Source organism: Lactuca saligna, chromosome 9 (assembly GCF_052625555.1).
Source record: "Lactuca saligna cultivar CGN05327 chromosome 9, ASM5262555v1, whole genome shotgun sequence".
In the NCBI taxonomy this organism is placed as follows: domain Eukaryota; kingdom Viridiplantae; phylum Streptophyta; class Magnoliopsida; order Asterales; family Asteraceae; genus Lactuca; species Lactuca saligna.
Genome location: NC_136425.1, coordinates 17,099,076 through 17,117,850, shown reverse-complemented (window position 1 = coordinate 17,117,850; position 18,775 = coordinate 17,099,076). Strand labels below are relative to the sequence as shown.

The 18,775-nt window shown below is 32.0% G+C and overlaps 1 long non-coding RNA gene across 1 annotated transcript; it reads right to left on the bottom strand.

Annotated features, from left to right (window-relative positions):
- Positions 1 to 941: 941 nt before the first annotated feature.
- LOC145014515 (uncharacterized) lies at positions 942 to 1,440 on the bottom strand. Its single transcript, XR_013665549.1, has 3 exons — positions 1,365 to 1,440; positions 1,148 to 1,241; positions 942 to 1,058 (listed from the first exon to the last, which is right to left on the bottom strand). It is a non-coding gene; the product is annotated as an uncharacterized LOC145014515 (long non-coding RNA).
- Positions 1,441 to 18,775: the final 17,335 nt, after the last annotated feature.

Below are 18,775 nucleotides of genomic sequence, written 5' to 3'. Positions count from 1 at the left end.
AGTAAATGTTTTGTGATTTTAAAGGTATGAATAATATACCGCATCATGTATCTTATTCAACTCGTAGGCACTTATATTTAACAACCTCCTTGTTTCCCTATCAAAAAGAGTCAATCCAATGGTTCCAGTACAATCTTGTACGTTAATTGGAATTATATATACCTAAAACAAAAAATAATTATGTCATTGTTAATGTTGTTTTAAGATTGACAAAATTAATAGAAATAAATATGTCTATACTTTATAACTGATTGAAATTCAGATTTTTTGCATTGTGCATTTGTACACTCGACAACCATAGTTTCTGAAATTCCCTCAGGGTTGGTATACGAATGATTGGTTTTGGGAACAGGGATAATTTTTTTTCCACATTTTTTGCATGCTTCATAATACCATGGTAGATTCTGCCTTATATTAACAATGGAAGCAACTAATAAAAACTTCATTTCCTGTATCATATAAAATGTAAAAATTATTAAAATAAATTATGCAAAAATAAAATGTAAAACATATAAAATAATGCAATATACCTTAATTGGTTCGGTGATCTCACATATTGTTTTTAATGGAAAATTGCCCTTAAAGTCATCTGTATATAAAGAAGAGTAGCTTTGAAGTGTAGTTATGCTTTTTTCAGTTATACCGAAATTGTCATGACATTTCAACCTGTAATGTTTAATTTAGATTCATGAATATTAGGTTTTGTGTTTTTTTTTAAGTTAAAATACATTATAAAAAAATAAAAAACAATTGGAAACTAACTTATTTTTAAACTCATTTATTTCATAAATGTCAGAATTTATGAACAATTTCGTTACTTCAAAATGACTTTTAGCTTCACCAAGACCTGTAAAAAATGTATATCCAATTATTAAAATTTATATAAAAACAGTAATTATAAACATCTATATATAAAGACTGAATACAAACCATTCCAAATGTTTAGCTTCAAAAACTGCATCACGATAACAACAAAATTAACAGTCGGGTTATTTTTTAGGTATTCTGAAATTTGATATGCTTGACTTCCAAAAATAGTAACCTTCAGATGTACAGAACTAAATAAACCATAAAATAGTATATTAATATTAATTTGTGATTAATTAAAGATAATAAATAATAAATAAATAATACAATATAATCTCACTCTAGGTTGCTAAGAGTGACTTTTATATAATGCTTGGATGGTACTGGATTTGAAGTTTCAAGAGGCCTAAATGACACGATATGTCCAATAACATCTACACAACAGATACCACAAAAAAATAAAAGTTTAGGATTAAATTCGTAATATTTAAATAATAAAATGTATAACCAAAAAAACAAATGATAAAAAATGATTTTATTAATATTTTATGACTAACCAAAGAATGTGTCTTTTGGGCATGTTTGTTCTATGATAGAATTAAAGTCAACAAACATAAATTCATTGACCGGACCCGAGAAATCATCACATTTTTTTAGGATGCTTTTCCAATCCAAAGTTAAGGTCTGTTTATGACCTGTATAACTAAAACCATTAGTAACAGCAGCCATATTGGGTTTTATAACTATATAACTTTCATCTTCCTTTAGAAGATGACGAAATCTGGAGAAATTCTGATTGAAGACACGAGCTTGGTATTGTGTACCCTATTTAAAAAAAAATTAAAAATTATTATGTTCATGAAACATGTCTAATATTGAATGATGAATAAAAAATATATCAAATACAACAAACCTCCTCATCCATGATGATCATTTCAATGGAACAAACTTTATTATTTCTGACAAAGTTCCAAATTTTAAGCACCCGAACCTTGATATGCGATTTTTCATCTATCTGGTCAATGTTATTTAGGTAAACCTTATTTCCTATTTCCATTTTCTGCAATAAATTTAATCATTATAGAATTGTAAGGAAAATTAGCAACCTTTTAAAATGTACAGAACATCCTAACCAATAAGTAAAACAGAAAAATTATAAATCAACACATGACAATAACAACTGACTTAATGTACTCATAAATTTTTAAATTGAATAATTCATTTTATAATAAAATGGAATACAAACAAAAACAAATAATTCATATGAAATAATGTTTTAGATTGAATAAAAGTTTATATAATAAGATGGAACACAAATATATAATAAACATGAAAACGACAATTATACCGAAAATGCCCCTGCAACATACTAACACTAACAGATAACATAACAATGAGTAAAACAGAAAAATTAAAAATCAACACATGACAATAACAACTGACTTAATGTACTCATAAATTTTAAAATTCTAAATTTTTTTGAGATTGTATTTAGATAAAAACAAACAAATTTTAAAATTTCATACCATAAAAAAAAGTTACTGTGCACATCTGAAAAAGACTATTTTTAATTTTTTTTTTAAAGAAAATGAACTTGTAATGTTCATTAGTTTTTCGTCTTTTAAACTGAAAAGGTAGAAGAAGTAGATGATTAAGAAGAATTACAAAAAAGAAGAAGAATAGAAATCAAACAATGAGAACGTGATAGATACAGATAAATAAGAACATGGAGGAAATAGAAATATTGGTAATTCTGATTTTTGAATACACTAACCTGATATTTAATTCTTGAAGCGTTGCAAAATAACAAAGAATGAAGAAGAATACGTTTGCTGTGGTTTCTATGGAGCAGAATTGTTATGGAGCAGAATGGTAAAAACAAAATAACCGTATAAATGATATTTACGTTTGCTGAAAAATACTGCAGATTTTTAGGGATTTAATGATTGCAATATATTGAATTTGCAATCAAAATAAACAAACTTTCAAATTTAATCGTGATTTTCGAATCTGATTATTCATTAACATATTTTTTCAAATTATTTCCATAATCTTTATTCATTTAAAATTAATGCATGAATATTTTGAATGCAATTGACAGCTAAAATTTCCTGATATATTGCATCAGTTTGAACTTTTATTCAATTTTCGGATTCAATGGCATTTACGTAAATATAGAAGAAAAAATGAGTGGGAAAACTCTATTTTGGGGGGCTGGGAGAATGCCACGTGGCCGAGTTCTACTTATTTATTAGAATTAGGATATATATATATATATATATATATATATATATATATATATATATATATATATATTGTTGGAAAATTAATTTCATTAATTTCCAAAAATGAATTTTCTCCATTTTTGAGCACAAATTTAATACTCTAAATATAATCAAAACAAGTTATTGGTTATATATTTGTGTTCTTCTCCGTGTTATCTATGTTTCGATATATCACACGTCCAAAACGGGTTAAAAATGAATAAGAAATTGCTTGTCAAATTAAGGCAATTAAAGAGAAGATAAATGAGTGAAGTGAGTTTTTAAAACCCATCCCACATAGGTGGAAGAAGGAAAAGAAAATTGCAAAGACTAGCTACCTTTGTAAGACTAATTAGAACCAATGCTCTTTTTTGCGCACGCAGGGGGCGCGGGGGGGGGGGGGGGGGGGGTGCAAATGTGATAAAAAATTATAAAGTGATTTTATATAATAATTTTTTATTTGGAAATAAAAAACCAAATAATAGAGGAAACCATTTTAGTAATATAATATTAGATAAGCCTGATATATATGAAGGAATTTGTAGTGGTCTTGGCAAGGTTTCCAAATATATAAAGAATGCCGAAATCCGAGTTATAACGAAGAAGTTATGACTTGTCGAAGTTTCGTGATAGATCCGGTACGACACCGTATGACGTAAATAGTGAATTTACGATAGAGCAATAATTAGCCTTAGTAATCTAAACGAAAGTCGTAGAATACGTTAAACCGAGAGCGTGCAAAAAAAGAACGTCTAAATCTGATTTAGTATGAGGAAATTATGATTTTTCGAAGTTTCCACTTAGCAGTATGCAACCCAAAGTTCGAATATGAGATCGAGTGATTTATAGCCGAAACAATCTAAACGAGAATCGAAGATCTCGTCGATAGTAATGCAACGGTAAAAAGACAGACGAAAACGGACGTCAGATGAAGAAGTTATGAATTTCTAACAAAATTTTCCTGTCCCGGCCTACTAAAAATAATATAGTACAAGTTAAATTCATAATTATCCGACAGAGTCTAAATGAGAGTTGTAGAGCATAATCTCCCCTACGCGTGCATATAAAGAACGTCGAAAATGGAGCTCGTATGCGAAAGATATGAATTTATGAAGTTCGAGACACGAACTTCCACCTGTGTCAGAGTTCACGACGTGAACAGGTGATGGAAGCTTCCAGAGCAAGTGGCCTGATGATGAAAGCAATGACCTATGCCCGACCAAACTCACGACGTGAGCATTAGTGGCTCACGACATGAATTCAGGATTTCAGCCCTATAAATAGAAATCGAAGGCCAGCCGGCCATGGTTGCTAATTCCCCCAATCTCTCACTCTCGATACCCTCTCTAGATGTCTTGATGTACCCACGAAGCCCCGATATCATCCCGACACCCAAAACAAGTCCCGAAGCACCGAAGATCCCGAGAAGAAAAGAGTTTTCGAGCCGAAGCTCTGCCCGTGAGAAGCCCGGTGTGTGAAGATATCACAGTTTCACCGAAGAATAGTGCTTTAAGAGTCGTAGTGCTTTCGAGCATCGTCTTATCAAGTGAGTACATAGTCTCTTTCATAAACACAATTTAATACAAGTATTGTTGAATGTATTAAGTATACGTTTTGAGTAAATGTGTAGTTGCTTTCTTCTAACACATAAATACGAAGTATTATCCATAAAATACGTGCTATGTGTTTATATATTATTTGTTAGTGAAATGAGTAGTGATTGAATGTTGTATACATGTTTTAAACTGTATATATATACTTTTATCTACAAATATGCTGGGTAGAACATGGGTAGATAGTTGATGTGTGATGAAATAAAATGATGAGAGGCCTCGATGTTGTTGTTGATCTAGTCATCTAGCGGAGTATGGATGACGACAACAGACTCTTTCTAGACTGTTCAGTGGAACGCTGGCAGGTTCATAACCTGTAGGTGTTGTGAATGATGTGTTCACCGGTGTACTCTACCCCCCTCATGGTTGCCTTTAGGACATCTATTGTTGAGCAAAGCCTTTGCAGTAATGTCCATCCCGATGAAAAATCCTAGACTAGGTCCCTCGTGATAGTTGTTGTTTTAGGGACGTAAAGTGAAGATAATGAGAATGAGTAATCGGGTTATTGTTGGTTGGTGAAAATTAAATATAATTATTTATTGTGGGTTGAAAACCCTATATGATCACCAGGCTCCCAAGCCTGACCCACTCAGTTTCTTTGTATTACAGGTAGTGGTACGAGAGCATAAGTTGGACAACTTGTGAAGATATTTTGTTTATAGGCCAGTAATTGTATATAACTGTTGTAAGGCTTATAATGTGCTATTTATACTTTTGGTCTGTATAGGAACATGACATCCCAAGTTTTGTTATATATGAAAATACATTTATTTAAGGAATGCTTTGATAAATTTTATTTATCATATTTTGTTTTGGGAACAAATTCCGCATCTCTTTTAAATCAAAGGATTACTCTAAAAATTATTTTAAAAGCATAAATTAAATCGGTCTTTTCTGGCCGTGATTTTGGGGATGTTACATTATTTAACATGTTTCAATTTTTATGGCTATAAAATTAAATTAGACAAAATTACTTAGATGGTCCCTGTGCTTGGCACAAGAGACCAAAGATAGTCATTTTGAGGAATTTTGAACGAGTATGGTCCCAATGGTTCCTAATTGTTGCACGGACAGTCCTTATGACTGACTCCATTTGATTTCTGCCATTTATCAAAATCACGTGACCCTCACACAAGGGTATTTTGGTCTTTTGCTTATCCCTTCTCTTTCATATCTTTATAACACCTAAAAAAGATTTTCCCTTCCCTATAAAGATTAGACCCCCATTACTTCCTTCATTATTCTATTTCTCTTCTCTATTCTCTTTTCTCTCTTCTGTGTTTTTCTACGAAACTTTGCTTAGCAATGGTGAATTGTTTTTGTGGAAAGCAAGCTGTGATAGTGACATCATGGACGGATCTCAACCCATGTCGTAAGTCTTGGAAACTTCCTAGCAGTTGTGGTTTCATTGCATGGTTTGATGACCCCATGTGTCGTAGGGCTGTGACTGTCATTCCAGATTTGCTAAGATCAATGAACAGGCTTCAAGAATCTCTGCTGCAAACAAGCTTGGAAGAAAAAAAATTGAAGATGATGCTTATTTTTACCTGGGTTTTCTTTTTCATGTTTGTTTACAAAAGATCCTAATAATATTAGTCTGGAGATGATGCTTCTTTTGCTTGTTAGGGATATCAAATAATAGTATTAGTCTGAAGATGATTTCGTTTTGTTTGTTTGGGATGTAAGAATGTTTGTATGTATGAATGGAATGCTTTTTATTTGGGAAATTTTTTAGTCTGCAACCATATAGACCTAGGTTTTATTGGAAAACTTAATATGGGTGTAAAATATTGATGGTCTGTAACTTTATGAACTTTGAAGATCCATTAAAATATTGATGGTCTGCAACTTTATGAACTTCGTGAATGTGTCGTAAACTGAACTTGTGCTTAGCACTGGGGAATAGGTTGACAATGGCAGGTAAAATCCCCTAATTAACAAGTAACAAAAATGTTATTTTCTAAATGTAATATTAAAAACAAGTATCATAAGAACATTTACCTTTTATCTGTCAGAAATAAATGTGAAGTTTGAATTTGTAGAGAGCTCAAAATCTTCACCTAGACACTTTAGAAACTAACTACACAAGATTTTGGTCTCGGCTTCAACTATGGCATATGCCAGTGGGTATATCCCATTATTGGAATCAAGACCCATAACAATAAGAACATGTCCAGGGTAAGGGTCCTTCATGAAAGCCCCATCCAATCCTAAAAATCTCTTAAACCTGCCTTAAAACCCAGTTTCAGTGAACCTAAACAGACATAAATTCTCTTAAACATCCTAGTTTCCAAATCAACATTTGGTTCACTGTATACATCAATCTTCACAGTTGTTCCTGGATTGCACTGTTGTTATTCTAGTAGTAGTCCATTAGAAGGTTGTACTGCTTTTGATAATTTCCATACATATGTTTTTGTGCAAGTTGTTTAGCCTGAAAGACCTTCATTCTTGACATCCCCACCTCGTATGTTTGTTGTAACTCCACACACAAAGCTTTGACTGGGGTAGTTGGGTTTCCTTCCACTTGTTGAAGAATGGTGTTTGTAAGAAACTTAGAAGTACATGCTTTAATAGATCTTGAATAAACACATCTATGCTTATGAACCAAAGTTTGAACTATCCAATGACTTTCTTCATCAGATCTAGAAATTAATACCACCCAAGGGCATGTTGTTTTTTTTATGAACTGACTGTTTGTCCTTGCATTTGATTCTACATTTTGTCCATGGCCTACCTATCATTTCCAGGACCACACCCCTATATTTTGACCTAAATATTTTTTTTTAATCATTTTTTGCAAAGTAAATGTTTCTCCTAGTTCGATTTGAATGCATTTTAATGTAGGCCTTCACTTCTGTTTTGGATTTAAATATTTGACCAAGGTGGAATGCAGTTTCATGTACTACTCATGATGAACATGTGATTAGGTTTTTAACCTTCTCATCAAATTCTCCTTCTTGTCTTCTTTTACACCAACTGATTAAAACAAATGTGTATCTATCACCTCAAAATCCTCATCAACTATGACATCAAGTGCATTGAATGATTGGTGGTTATCTAGATTTGGAAAATTCTCCACACCAATGTGGAAGTCTTTCACATCCACTTCGACATCCTCCACCATATTAAGTTCATCAACTAAAAATTCACTATCCTAGCTTATACTTCCATATGTAGTACTATCTTCACTAATAACATCCCCAATTTCTTCATTATCTACCACCTTATCACCACAATATTCCGAATCTTTGTCTCCCAATCTGCTGGTAATCATTATGATCCATATAAAAGAAAGGTTCAAATTCTTCTAAAAGAGTACCAATGGGTATACTAATCTTCTCACCTATAGCTTGAACACCAACATCTTGGACTTTGTTAAGCTTCTCACCTGCAGCTTGAACACCAACATCTTTCATTATATCTCCAACAAAATGTCCGAAAGTTACCATGGACCTAGAAAAGTCATAGTTCTCATTCAAATCCAATTTTCTATTGCATGATCCTACCTCTGCACATGTAAACTTTTTCGATTGGGTTCAGGAGAACTATGCCCGTTTATCTCTTCCAATAAGACCTTATATGGAGACATAAAGTAAGTATGGACTCTAGTAGTTCCATGTTTAGTATACACCATAATTTCTTTATGATTAGAGACATGCTTACTTAACGTAAGTACGTCTGAGTCGTTACCTAAAGGAAATAACCCATAATCGATTTCAATCTCTGGAATCAAGAAGTGGTAGCAGATAGGCTCACCATTGATATAACATATCTCTTTCATCATATCGTCTAACTCATGTACTGAAAACACGTCAATGCCAACACAATCAACATAGTTAATACATCCACCACATAACGTCTTCCGGGGTATTTTGTGAACATGCCCCCATGGTGAATCTTGAATCTACATACATTACTTAACCTAACTGAAAAACAAATAAAGAATGACATGAGGAAAGGATGAAGTCTCAAAAGTTTTAAAAAATGGAAAATTTAACAAAACTGAAAGTTGTTAACTGAGCACCCACCATAAATCTAAGAACTTTGAACAGACATTCAACAAAGTTAGAACCATCGCAAAAGATGAAGATGAAAACCCTAGTTTTCGTTTGAGTTTCAAAGTGATGAAGATGAAAAACCAGAGGGGGGAAGAAAGGGTTGATTTCTTGGGTGTGAGGTAAATGATAGTTGGCTGTAAGGATCATTTATGAATATGAACAGATCGTGTAATAAAGCAAAAGACCAAAATACCCTTGTGTGAGGGTCACATGATTTTGATAAACGATAGAAATAAAAAAGAGTCAGTCATAAGGACTGTCCGTGCAACAATTCGGAACCACGGGAACCATACCCATTCAAAATTCCTCATAAGGACTATCTTTGGTCTCTTGTGCCAACCATAGGGAGCATCTGTGTAATTTTGTCATTAAATTATTGATATTTTATAATTACGATTTTGACCCCTATTATGTTTTAAGTTTATGTTTTTTTGTATCTCACCTAAGTTTATTATTATTATTATTATTATTATTATTAATTTGCAAAAAAAAAACTTCGAGAACTTATTTTTATCCACCTCCTCCATACAAAATTGTTTGGATCAAAACTTGATTTTGATACTTTTATGGTCTACTTGATATGACATAATCGTCACCGAGCTTTATGTGCACTGTTGACATTTGTAAATCATATTCAATATACGAATTGCAAGGAGTTATCCCACCCATTAAAAGTTATGTTTTCCTTGCATAAATTTTTTTATATAGTTTTCGTTTTGATTAATTGCAAATATATTCTCCACCGTAACGCACAAAATGACAGAAATACTAGTTGATGGTTAAATTAAAGTAGTGACCAGACAAAATATATTGGTTTTTCTTTGATATTTCTTTTATAAAATACATTAAGAAATCGAAATTTTAGTAAAAAATGTTAACATTGTTTCATGAATTAAAAATATTTACAAAAAAATACACTTTTGATTTTTAAAAATACGGTTACAAAACATCATGAGTTTATATATAGGTTTTAGGCTACTGCGTATGAGCCCATTAAGGGGATTTAAGATCTTATGTGGCATGCTATAATGATATTATAATACAATGAACACCGTCCCACTCTCATATAATGGTAAGGGGTGTTGAGATCATAACATATTCAAATGAGAGAGTGTGTGTGTGTATATATATATATATATATATATATATATATATATATATATATATATATATATATATATATATATATTAAGAACATGATCGTCATCTTACATATTTCATTTAATATTTAATTTCTGTGTTATTAGAAATATTAATAAAAATATCTAAAAATTAACATAATTAAGTTAATTTTCGGATTTTTTTAAAAATAGTAATTTTCATTTTTTATTTAAAAAATGAAGATTTTTTTTAGAAAACATGAATTTAAAAAAAAACTTTGAAATATTTTAGTTATTTAAAAAAACTGCAATGTTTTTAAAACAATAAATTTTAAAAAAACTAGAATATTTTAAAAAACTACAATTTTTTTAACCAAAAACACAAGATTTTACGTGTATATTTACATATACTTTCAAGTGCATGTACACATATATTTCTTATACTATAATATTCATATCTAAATCATAAAAAAAACCATTTTTATTACTAATCTATAAACACAATTATACAAGTATTATATTCAAAACAAAATTAAATATACATAACTAAAAATGCTACAAAATTTCAAAGCCTTTTCATGTCTTCGTGTGAATGTTTACATATTTTTCTTTAATTTATTACTTTTCACATCTTCAGTATTTTTCACAAATTCTTTCAAATCTACAAGAAAATAAAAAAATCGATTAACGCAAGAACACTCATAAACATATATATATATATATATATATATATATATATATATATATATATATATATATATATATATATATATATATATGTACATATCATGTAAGATTCAAATGTGATTATATAATGTGATATTCACATGTGACTGTATCTTTTATGATTAAAATGTGAAATTCACAAGGAATTTAATTTAATTTAATTTTTTTTGCAAAGAACACCCACACAAAATGCATGTATATATATATATATATATATATATATATATATATATATATATATATATATATATATGTAATTCATATGTGATTCACTTGTCATTTACATGTAAATCACATGTAATTCATATGTGATTTACTTGTGATTTACATGTGATTTATATATAAATCACATGTAATTCATATGTGAATTACATGTGAATCACATTTAATTTATATGTGAATTACATGTTATTTACATGCGAATCATATGTAATTCATATGTGTTCACTTGTGAGTTACATGTGAATCACATGTGATTCATATGTGAATTACATGTGAATCACATGTAATTCGTATGTGAATTACATGTGATTTATATGTGAATCACATATGAATTACATGTAATTAATATTTGTTTACTCATGATTTATATGCGAATCACATGTGATTCATATGTGAATTACATGTGATTTACATGTGAATCACATGTAATTCATATGTGAATTACATGTTATTTACCTGTGAATCACATGTAATTCATATGTGTTCACTCGTGATTTACATGTGAATCACATGTGATTCATATATGAATTACATGTAATTTACATGTAATTCATACGTGATTCACATATGAACTAAACTTTAGTGCTTTTAAAGATGATCAAATAAGTAACTTACTGTGAGGAAATAGGGAAACAAGATGATTGTTTCAACAAAGTAATCAAACACATAGCTCTGGGAGTAAAAATAATAATTTTAGGTGATATGTGAATATATCATGTATTGCTAACATGTGAATATACCACATTATATTGTCATGTGAATATACGATATATGAATATATAAAAATAAGAATTTTGGGTGAATTTATCTCTATAAAATATTTGATATCTCATTTATTTTTCTATATCTGGAAAAATAAATTCACTTAATTTGGTAATTTCGAATGCAATAACATAAAGAAAAGTGAGACATACAAATAGCCATGGAAATTAAGCTACAAGAGTTGATGCTTCCCGACTGCTGACATAACAATTCTAAAACATGAATCCCAAAAGCTACCTAGCAACAAAAATCAACCACACAATCAAAATCTCGAGCTATATCTTAATACATACCTTATAATCCATCCAAATACTCTCATTTATAACCATAGAACCCTAGAGAAAAAAGAAGTCTATGTTTCAAAAGATGACTATATTGGGGGAAATTGAATGCAAAAATAAAGGAAACAATAATAAGGCCAAATTCATAAAACATTTGGGACTTAAAGCGGAAAGCCTCCTTTCCCAAATTTTCTCTATTTTAAATTCTTTCTACGTTAAGTATAAAAGAAACATTCATATAAAGTTTACCAGAATAATTCGCATTCCCATTAAGCCCAATAAAGCATCATAAATATTTTTGTTTGCCAGATGATTATAGCTCTAAAAAGAGAATAACAAGTTTAATCACACCTTCTAATGAACCATTTGGTGTTTGAAATTGTAAGCTTTGTGGTCTTCCCATATTTCTTTATGGTTTGCTACTTCCATCTTGTGTTTCACTAATTCCTGTTAAGAACAAATGAACATATCAAACATTGAGATAAAGTTATACAAAAGCAATCAATGTTTTTTTTACATCTAGTTTTTGTGTCAAAAGAATCAGATTCCAAAATCAAACATTAAGCTATATATTTAATCTTCCTAAAATATCTTACAAACCACTTCTTCTTTACTTATGACATAAAGCACGACTTAATAGAGAAAGCAAATATGTATTTCCAAGTTAACTTCTAATAGTTAACAAATATTTTCCTAATTTGGCGTTGTAGCATCATCTTTAGTGATTAGATGGTCAACAAAACCTTGCCAATCATTTGGTTTGGATATATCCTTAGGTGGAAGGTCACAAGAACCACAGTCAGTGTGATGAAATTACTAATATAGAAGCACAATTAACAAAAGGTAAAGGGTGAAAAGATCATTTGAAGCATTTCAACAAACACGTTGTGTGCTAAAAACAAACAAAATATATTTTCCAACTCTGAACAGTTGAGAATCCATCAAGGTGAAAAGCTCAAATAAAATAATAATAATAAAAATAATAAAAGCTCAAACCAACTATTCACCCATAGATTAAAAAGGTCTATGTGAAAGAGGTGATTGTTTTTAACAAATGCAATGAAAGTGACATTTAGAGATCTCCAATAATCATGAACATTGAGAATCTCCTGCAAAATGATAATTAGAAAAAAACATTTAACAGTATGAGAAGATTACATTGTTTAACGACTGTGTAAAATTCATAACTTCTACATACGAACTCTGTTTTTGATTGTCTTTTTATCGTTGAACTCCTATTAATGAGATATTCAATTCTAGTTTACTTTGTGTTGTCTAAAAATCGATCGATCTAAAATTCGAATTCCGGGCTGCATACTACTATGCCAAATCTTAAGAAAATCATAACTTCCTCATACGAAGTCAGATTTGGATGTTCTTTTTGTGTACGTTCTCGGTTTAACATATACTAAAACTTTTATTTAGATCCCTAAGGCTAAAAAGTATTTTATCAAAATTTCACTGTTTACATTATGCGATGTCGTGCCGGTTTAACCGTAAAACTTTAATGGGTCATAACTTCTTCTTTATAACTCGGATTTTAGCGTTCTTTATATGTACGGAACCCTTGTAACACATACTATACGTTATTTAAGATTATTTATTCTAAATAATCTTTTATAAAAAATTCATTTTTGACACTTATTATCTCCTAATTGACTATCCGAATCTGCGAGCGTTACAATTATCTCCCCCTTAGGATGATTACGTTTCGAAATCATTAACGAAACAGGGTGTGTATAATGTCTCCATAAGTTATATCTTCATCCTAGGTTATAATTTTAACTTCTATGTTCTTTCGAAGGAGTATATAACTTTTGGACTTCTTACTACAGGCGGTGCTCAATATTGCACCCGCTCTTTAATCTATGTTGGATTTCCAACCGTAACCTTAGAGTAACAAAATCGTTCCTTATTGGAGACTCCTATAGACTTAACTTAAGAGAAGTTCTTTACTTTGATTATCATGACAGACCGATGGGTCATGTTCTAATAACCTCTCATCGTATGATGCAACGCTTAGACTCAGGTCTCTTAGAGTCAAATTTCCTAAATGGAATATACCTTCCTTCATGTCCTAACGTGATATTATCACATTTTAGCATGTAGAAATTCTAGCTATAAGCTCTTATGTTAACAACGATCACAACACTTTTATTGATCGATTCGATTATCTTTCACTTCAATTGTCTGGCTTAAGTCAGATGCTACATCGATCTTGGTTTTTTGAACCATGTAACATACTCATCTTAGTCGGACTCAGTTTCATATGACCACTATGTTCGGATTCAAAATCATCTTCTTAGTCATTACTGAAATGATGGTAATGACAGACACGAACAAAACATAATCAATTACTAGTGCCTTGGTAACCTTGTTACTTTCCCTGATCCAAGTACAAGTCATGTGCTTCCGGTGGTATAGGCCTCTACTACCATTCATACCTACTCATACTTGTCCCAAGTATTGCCTCACATTTTTCTAAGTCACCATAAAAGAATTTCACATAGTCATTTAACACATCGGATAACATAACCAAGCTTTATATTATTTCTTGAAATGATTACATATATGTTCAAGTTCAACCTATAATATGCCTCTAATAGGCTACACCACATGATACTATCTGCATGGCTACTTTATATCCCGATCTTCGGATATATAGATCTTCACTCCTGATCCCTTTCATTGTCACCTGCTTCGTCGAGGATCATCTGGAATGCTCTTGCCTTTGGCTTTGGTGGCACATTCGGTCTTGCTGCTTCATTTTTCTTTAGGAAATATTTTGACATATGTCCCTTGTCTCCGCATCCGTAGCATACATTATCATTAAGCGTACAATCCCTGGAATAGTGACCGATCCTCCCACACTTGTAACAAGTCACTTCTCCATCGCATCTCCCATAATGCTTCTTCTTACACTATTTACACCACTTGGCTCCATAATTTTGGTCATTCAGGTTAGACTTCGAGAACTTTCCTTTCTTATCGGATCTTGAGGATCCTTTAAGCTTCCTCTTTTCTCCTGCCTTATCTTTTTCTAGACCATTTTCTCTTATCTGGGTCTATATTTTTAGTTTCCCTAACTGCTATCTTTATAGTAGTTGCCATTTTGATCGTTTTGTGAAAGTCCGGTTGCAATCCGTTAGCAAACCTATTTGTCTTAGAGAATTCAGTAGGCACCAAGTAGGGGAATAGCTTCATCCACTCGGTGAATGTGATGGCATACTCATCAACACTCATCTTCCTTTTCTTCAGGTTTTGAAACTTGTTGTTTAGGTCTATCCGATCTATCTCTGAGCAGTATTGCATTTTCAATTGCTCCATGAATGCTTCCCAAGACATCCACATGGCTTCTCCACGTGGAATTGTATTTGCCAACAACTTCCACCAACTTAAAACACCGGTCTTTAGTTGTTTGATTACGAAGATGGTCTTTTTCTTATCACTGCAGTAGTAGCTTTCAAATACCATTTCTATCTCGAAGATCCAGTCCATAATTTCCACTGACTTTGGGCTTCCAGAAAGACTTGGTGGTTTGGCACCCAAAAATTTCTTATACATGCACCCATCCCTGTTAATCATTCTGTCTGGTTCGTTCCTCCTGACCACTCAAGGTCCAACTTGACTCACAGTACGGTTGTAATTTCCCTCCTCTGATAGTTCTTCATTTAGTTTGGGTTGCGCAATAGGCACAGTAGGTTCATCCCTATCAAGAAACATTTGCCTCATCTCATCCCTTTGTTCGGCTATCATAGCGCGAATCATTGCTTGGACTCCTGCCATCATGATTGGCTCGGGTGCAGCTGCTACCTATGGTGCACACTCAATCAATCGTGGTTGTTGGTTTCCATTAGCATTTCCTAATCTACTGCGAGTTCTCACCATTTCGATCTATACACCAAATCAGATGTTCGGTGTGCCGTGACGAGAATTTAGATAGGGGAATCAGACGTTCAGTGTGCCGTGACGAGAATTTAGATATGGGAATCAGACGTATAAATCTCCTTATTACTCCGAAAAGTTACATGCCAGTTCTAATACCGTAATTAAATGTTTAGATATATGAACACATAAAGTTCCCAGATCCGGTCGACAATAGACCATAGATCCGATCAAACGATATCATCATAAAGTATCATAAATCATTTAGCACAAAAAAGCATTTTAGGCACCTTCCTTAAATAAGCTAGTGCTTGTGTCTATTCATGTGTACTTCCTAAAATATATTAGACACACTTCTCACGATTATGACTTAACATTCTAAGTTTAAGTCTAGAAATAAATCCTTATTCCTAGTTCACTTAAACTAATGCGCTGATACCAACTGTGACATCCCTAAATTTACAGTCATTTAAAAAAAATTATTTATGCTTATTTGAAAACCAGAGTATTCATTTTAAAGAATAATATTGCGGAATTTGTTCCCAGTAAACATGGTAAATATATTATCAAAGTATTTCAGAAGAAATGTATTTTGCTTATATTAAAACATTGGAATGTACAGAAACATAAGCATAAAAAGACCTTACATTCATTTAAACTAGTGATTTACATATCCTTAAATCCAATGTTATAAAAACCGGTTTTTTAGTTGAACCGGTATGGTGAGCGGTTCCCAGTTCAACCGGTTCGACCGCCGGGTCAACCGGTTTTTATATTTTTCTAGTTTTTCCTATTTTACTACACATACATACATATATAAATCATGAATTTGATGTTTACAAGTTCAAACATTAAAAATACACATACAAATAAGTTGAAGATGAATCCAAATACATTAAAATATCACATAACCATAAGTTTTAGTGTTTTACATAAATTCATATACATCAAAAAAAAAATAAAGAATAATACAGAAACAAAATATAGTTTTAGAAGAATAAAAACACATCAAAAAACTTTATAACATTAACCTTATGTTTTTATTTATAGAAAACTAAATAGATTTGAAAAATAATCAACAAAGATTATTGTGTAAATGGTTATTTTTCATATGTTTTTATTCGGTTTAACCGGTTCAACCGGTTTATTTTGACCGATTCAACTAGGTTTTTCTAAAAACCGGCCGGTTCAATCCGGTTCAGAAATCGACATAAAATCGGTGATAGTTGTACCGCTCTCTCCACCGGTTCCCGGTCTAACCAGTTCGACCGACCGGTTTAAACTGGTTTTTTAAAACATTGCTTAAATCTCTCAGTGTAATGTAGCTTCGTATCGATACTTGTGATAAAAGTAAACTGAGGGGGTCAGGTTGGGAAACCTGGTGTGTACATAGGGTTTTCAACCCACAATAATAAAGTTATTATGTTTCATCATCGAACAATTAACCCAACTTCCCATACCCATTATCTTCTTTATTCTTAAGGATCCACCTTAAGAATTGTCTATTCATCATTCATTCATTCCTAAGGATTTTCCTAAGGAATAAGGACGAAGTACATCGCTGCCACGGTTCATCCAACAGGCACTAACTCCATAGCGGCCAATGTTATCTGTTAGGCACTAAGTCCATAGCTGCCAATATCTATTTATTGGGCACTAAATCCATAGCTGCCAACGTTCATTTGTAAGGCACTAAGTCCATAGTTGTCGGGTTTATCTATTTGACACTAAGTCCATAGTTGTCAGGCTTTATCTATCATGCACTAAGTCCATAGCTGTCAGAATTTATCTATCATGCACTAAGTCCATAGCTACCATGGTTTATCTATCAGATACTTAGTTCATAGCTGCCAATGTTCATCTATATCATCTTTCATCTCTCATCTCATCTCAACTTTAGTTTACTCATTTTACCCATCATAATTATAGGTATAAAATATGTATACAATTTAAATCAAGTAAAACATGTATATTTTGTTCATCCAACATAGATATCAAGAACACAGATAATATACACACATAGCACGTAATTTATATTAAATACTTCATATCTATATGTAAGATGAAAGTAACTATGCACTCACTTGTTAAAGTGATGATTCCAGACTCAGGAATTATTCATCGTGACTAATTACGAGCATTATTATTTTATAAGTGTTAAACAATACTTTTCAACCACTATGTACAAACAGGGACCAGACATGAAACACCGGAGGGCATGGCTATTTTGGCATTATAACACTTCTAAAATCCAACAACCCTATGCGGCCCTTCAAACCAGATTCCCAGTACCATGAGTGGTTAAAAGATATTATAATAACACTTTGTATATTATATTTTATAATATATTTATTGTTTATAAGTTCATAATAACGATATTGAACTTAAACATAAGCTATACTTGAAGTAGGGTAATCATAACTCACTTACCAGGAGGTTTGGATAGGAATCGGGCTCTACGGGGGCAGAACTTCCAAGCCAAAAGCTCTTCTTCTCGGAGCCTTCTAGCGCTCCATGGCTTTCCTCTAGCAATATTAGGACTTACTAGGGCTTTAGGAGAGGTTTAGAGAGAAGTTAGAGAGAGAGAGAGAGAATGGTTAAGGTTTGAGGAAAATGGGGTGCTCTCGCATGGTATTTATAGGCTGAAAAATGGCCCAACTCGGCGAGTTTGAGCCTCCAATTCTTCGAGTTGAGTGCCAAGTGTCACCATCTGGTGGCAAGGCGTGGGGAGGAAGCAATGGTCCATATTAAGCCACATCACCCCTTTCGCAGCAGCACCATTCCGACTTCTAAATTCCGTAACTTTCGCATACGAGATCCGTTCTCGATGTTCCTTATATCCATGCGTAGGTATTGAAGAGATACAACTCTCCTTTTGACTCTATCGGCTAATTCATGACCGGTTATAATTTTAACAATATGAGAAGATTACACTGTTTGACAACCGTGTAAAATTCATAACTTCTACATACAGACTCCGTTTTTGTCTTTCTTTTTATCGTTGAAATCCTATTAATGAGATCTTCAATTCTCGTTTGGGTTGTGTAGGCCAAA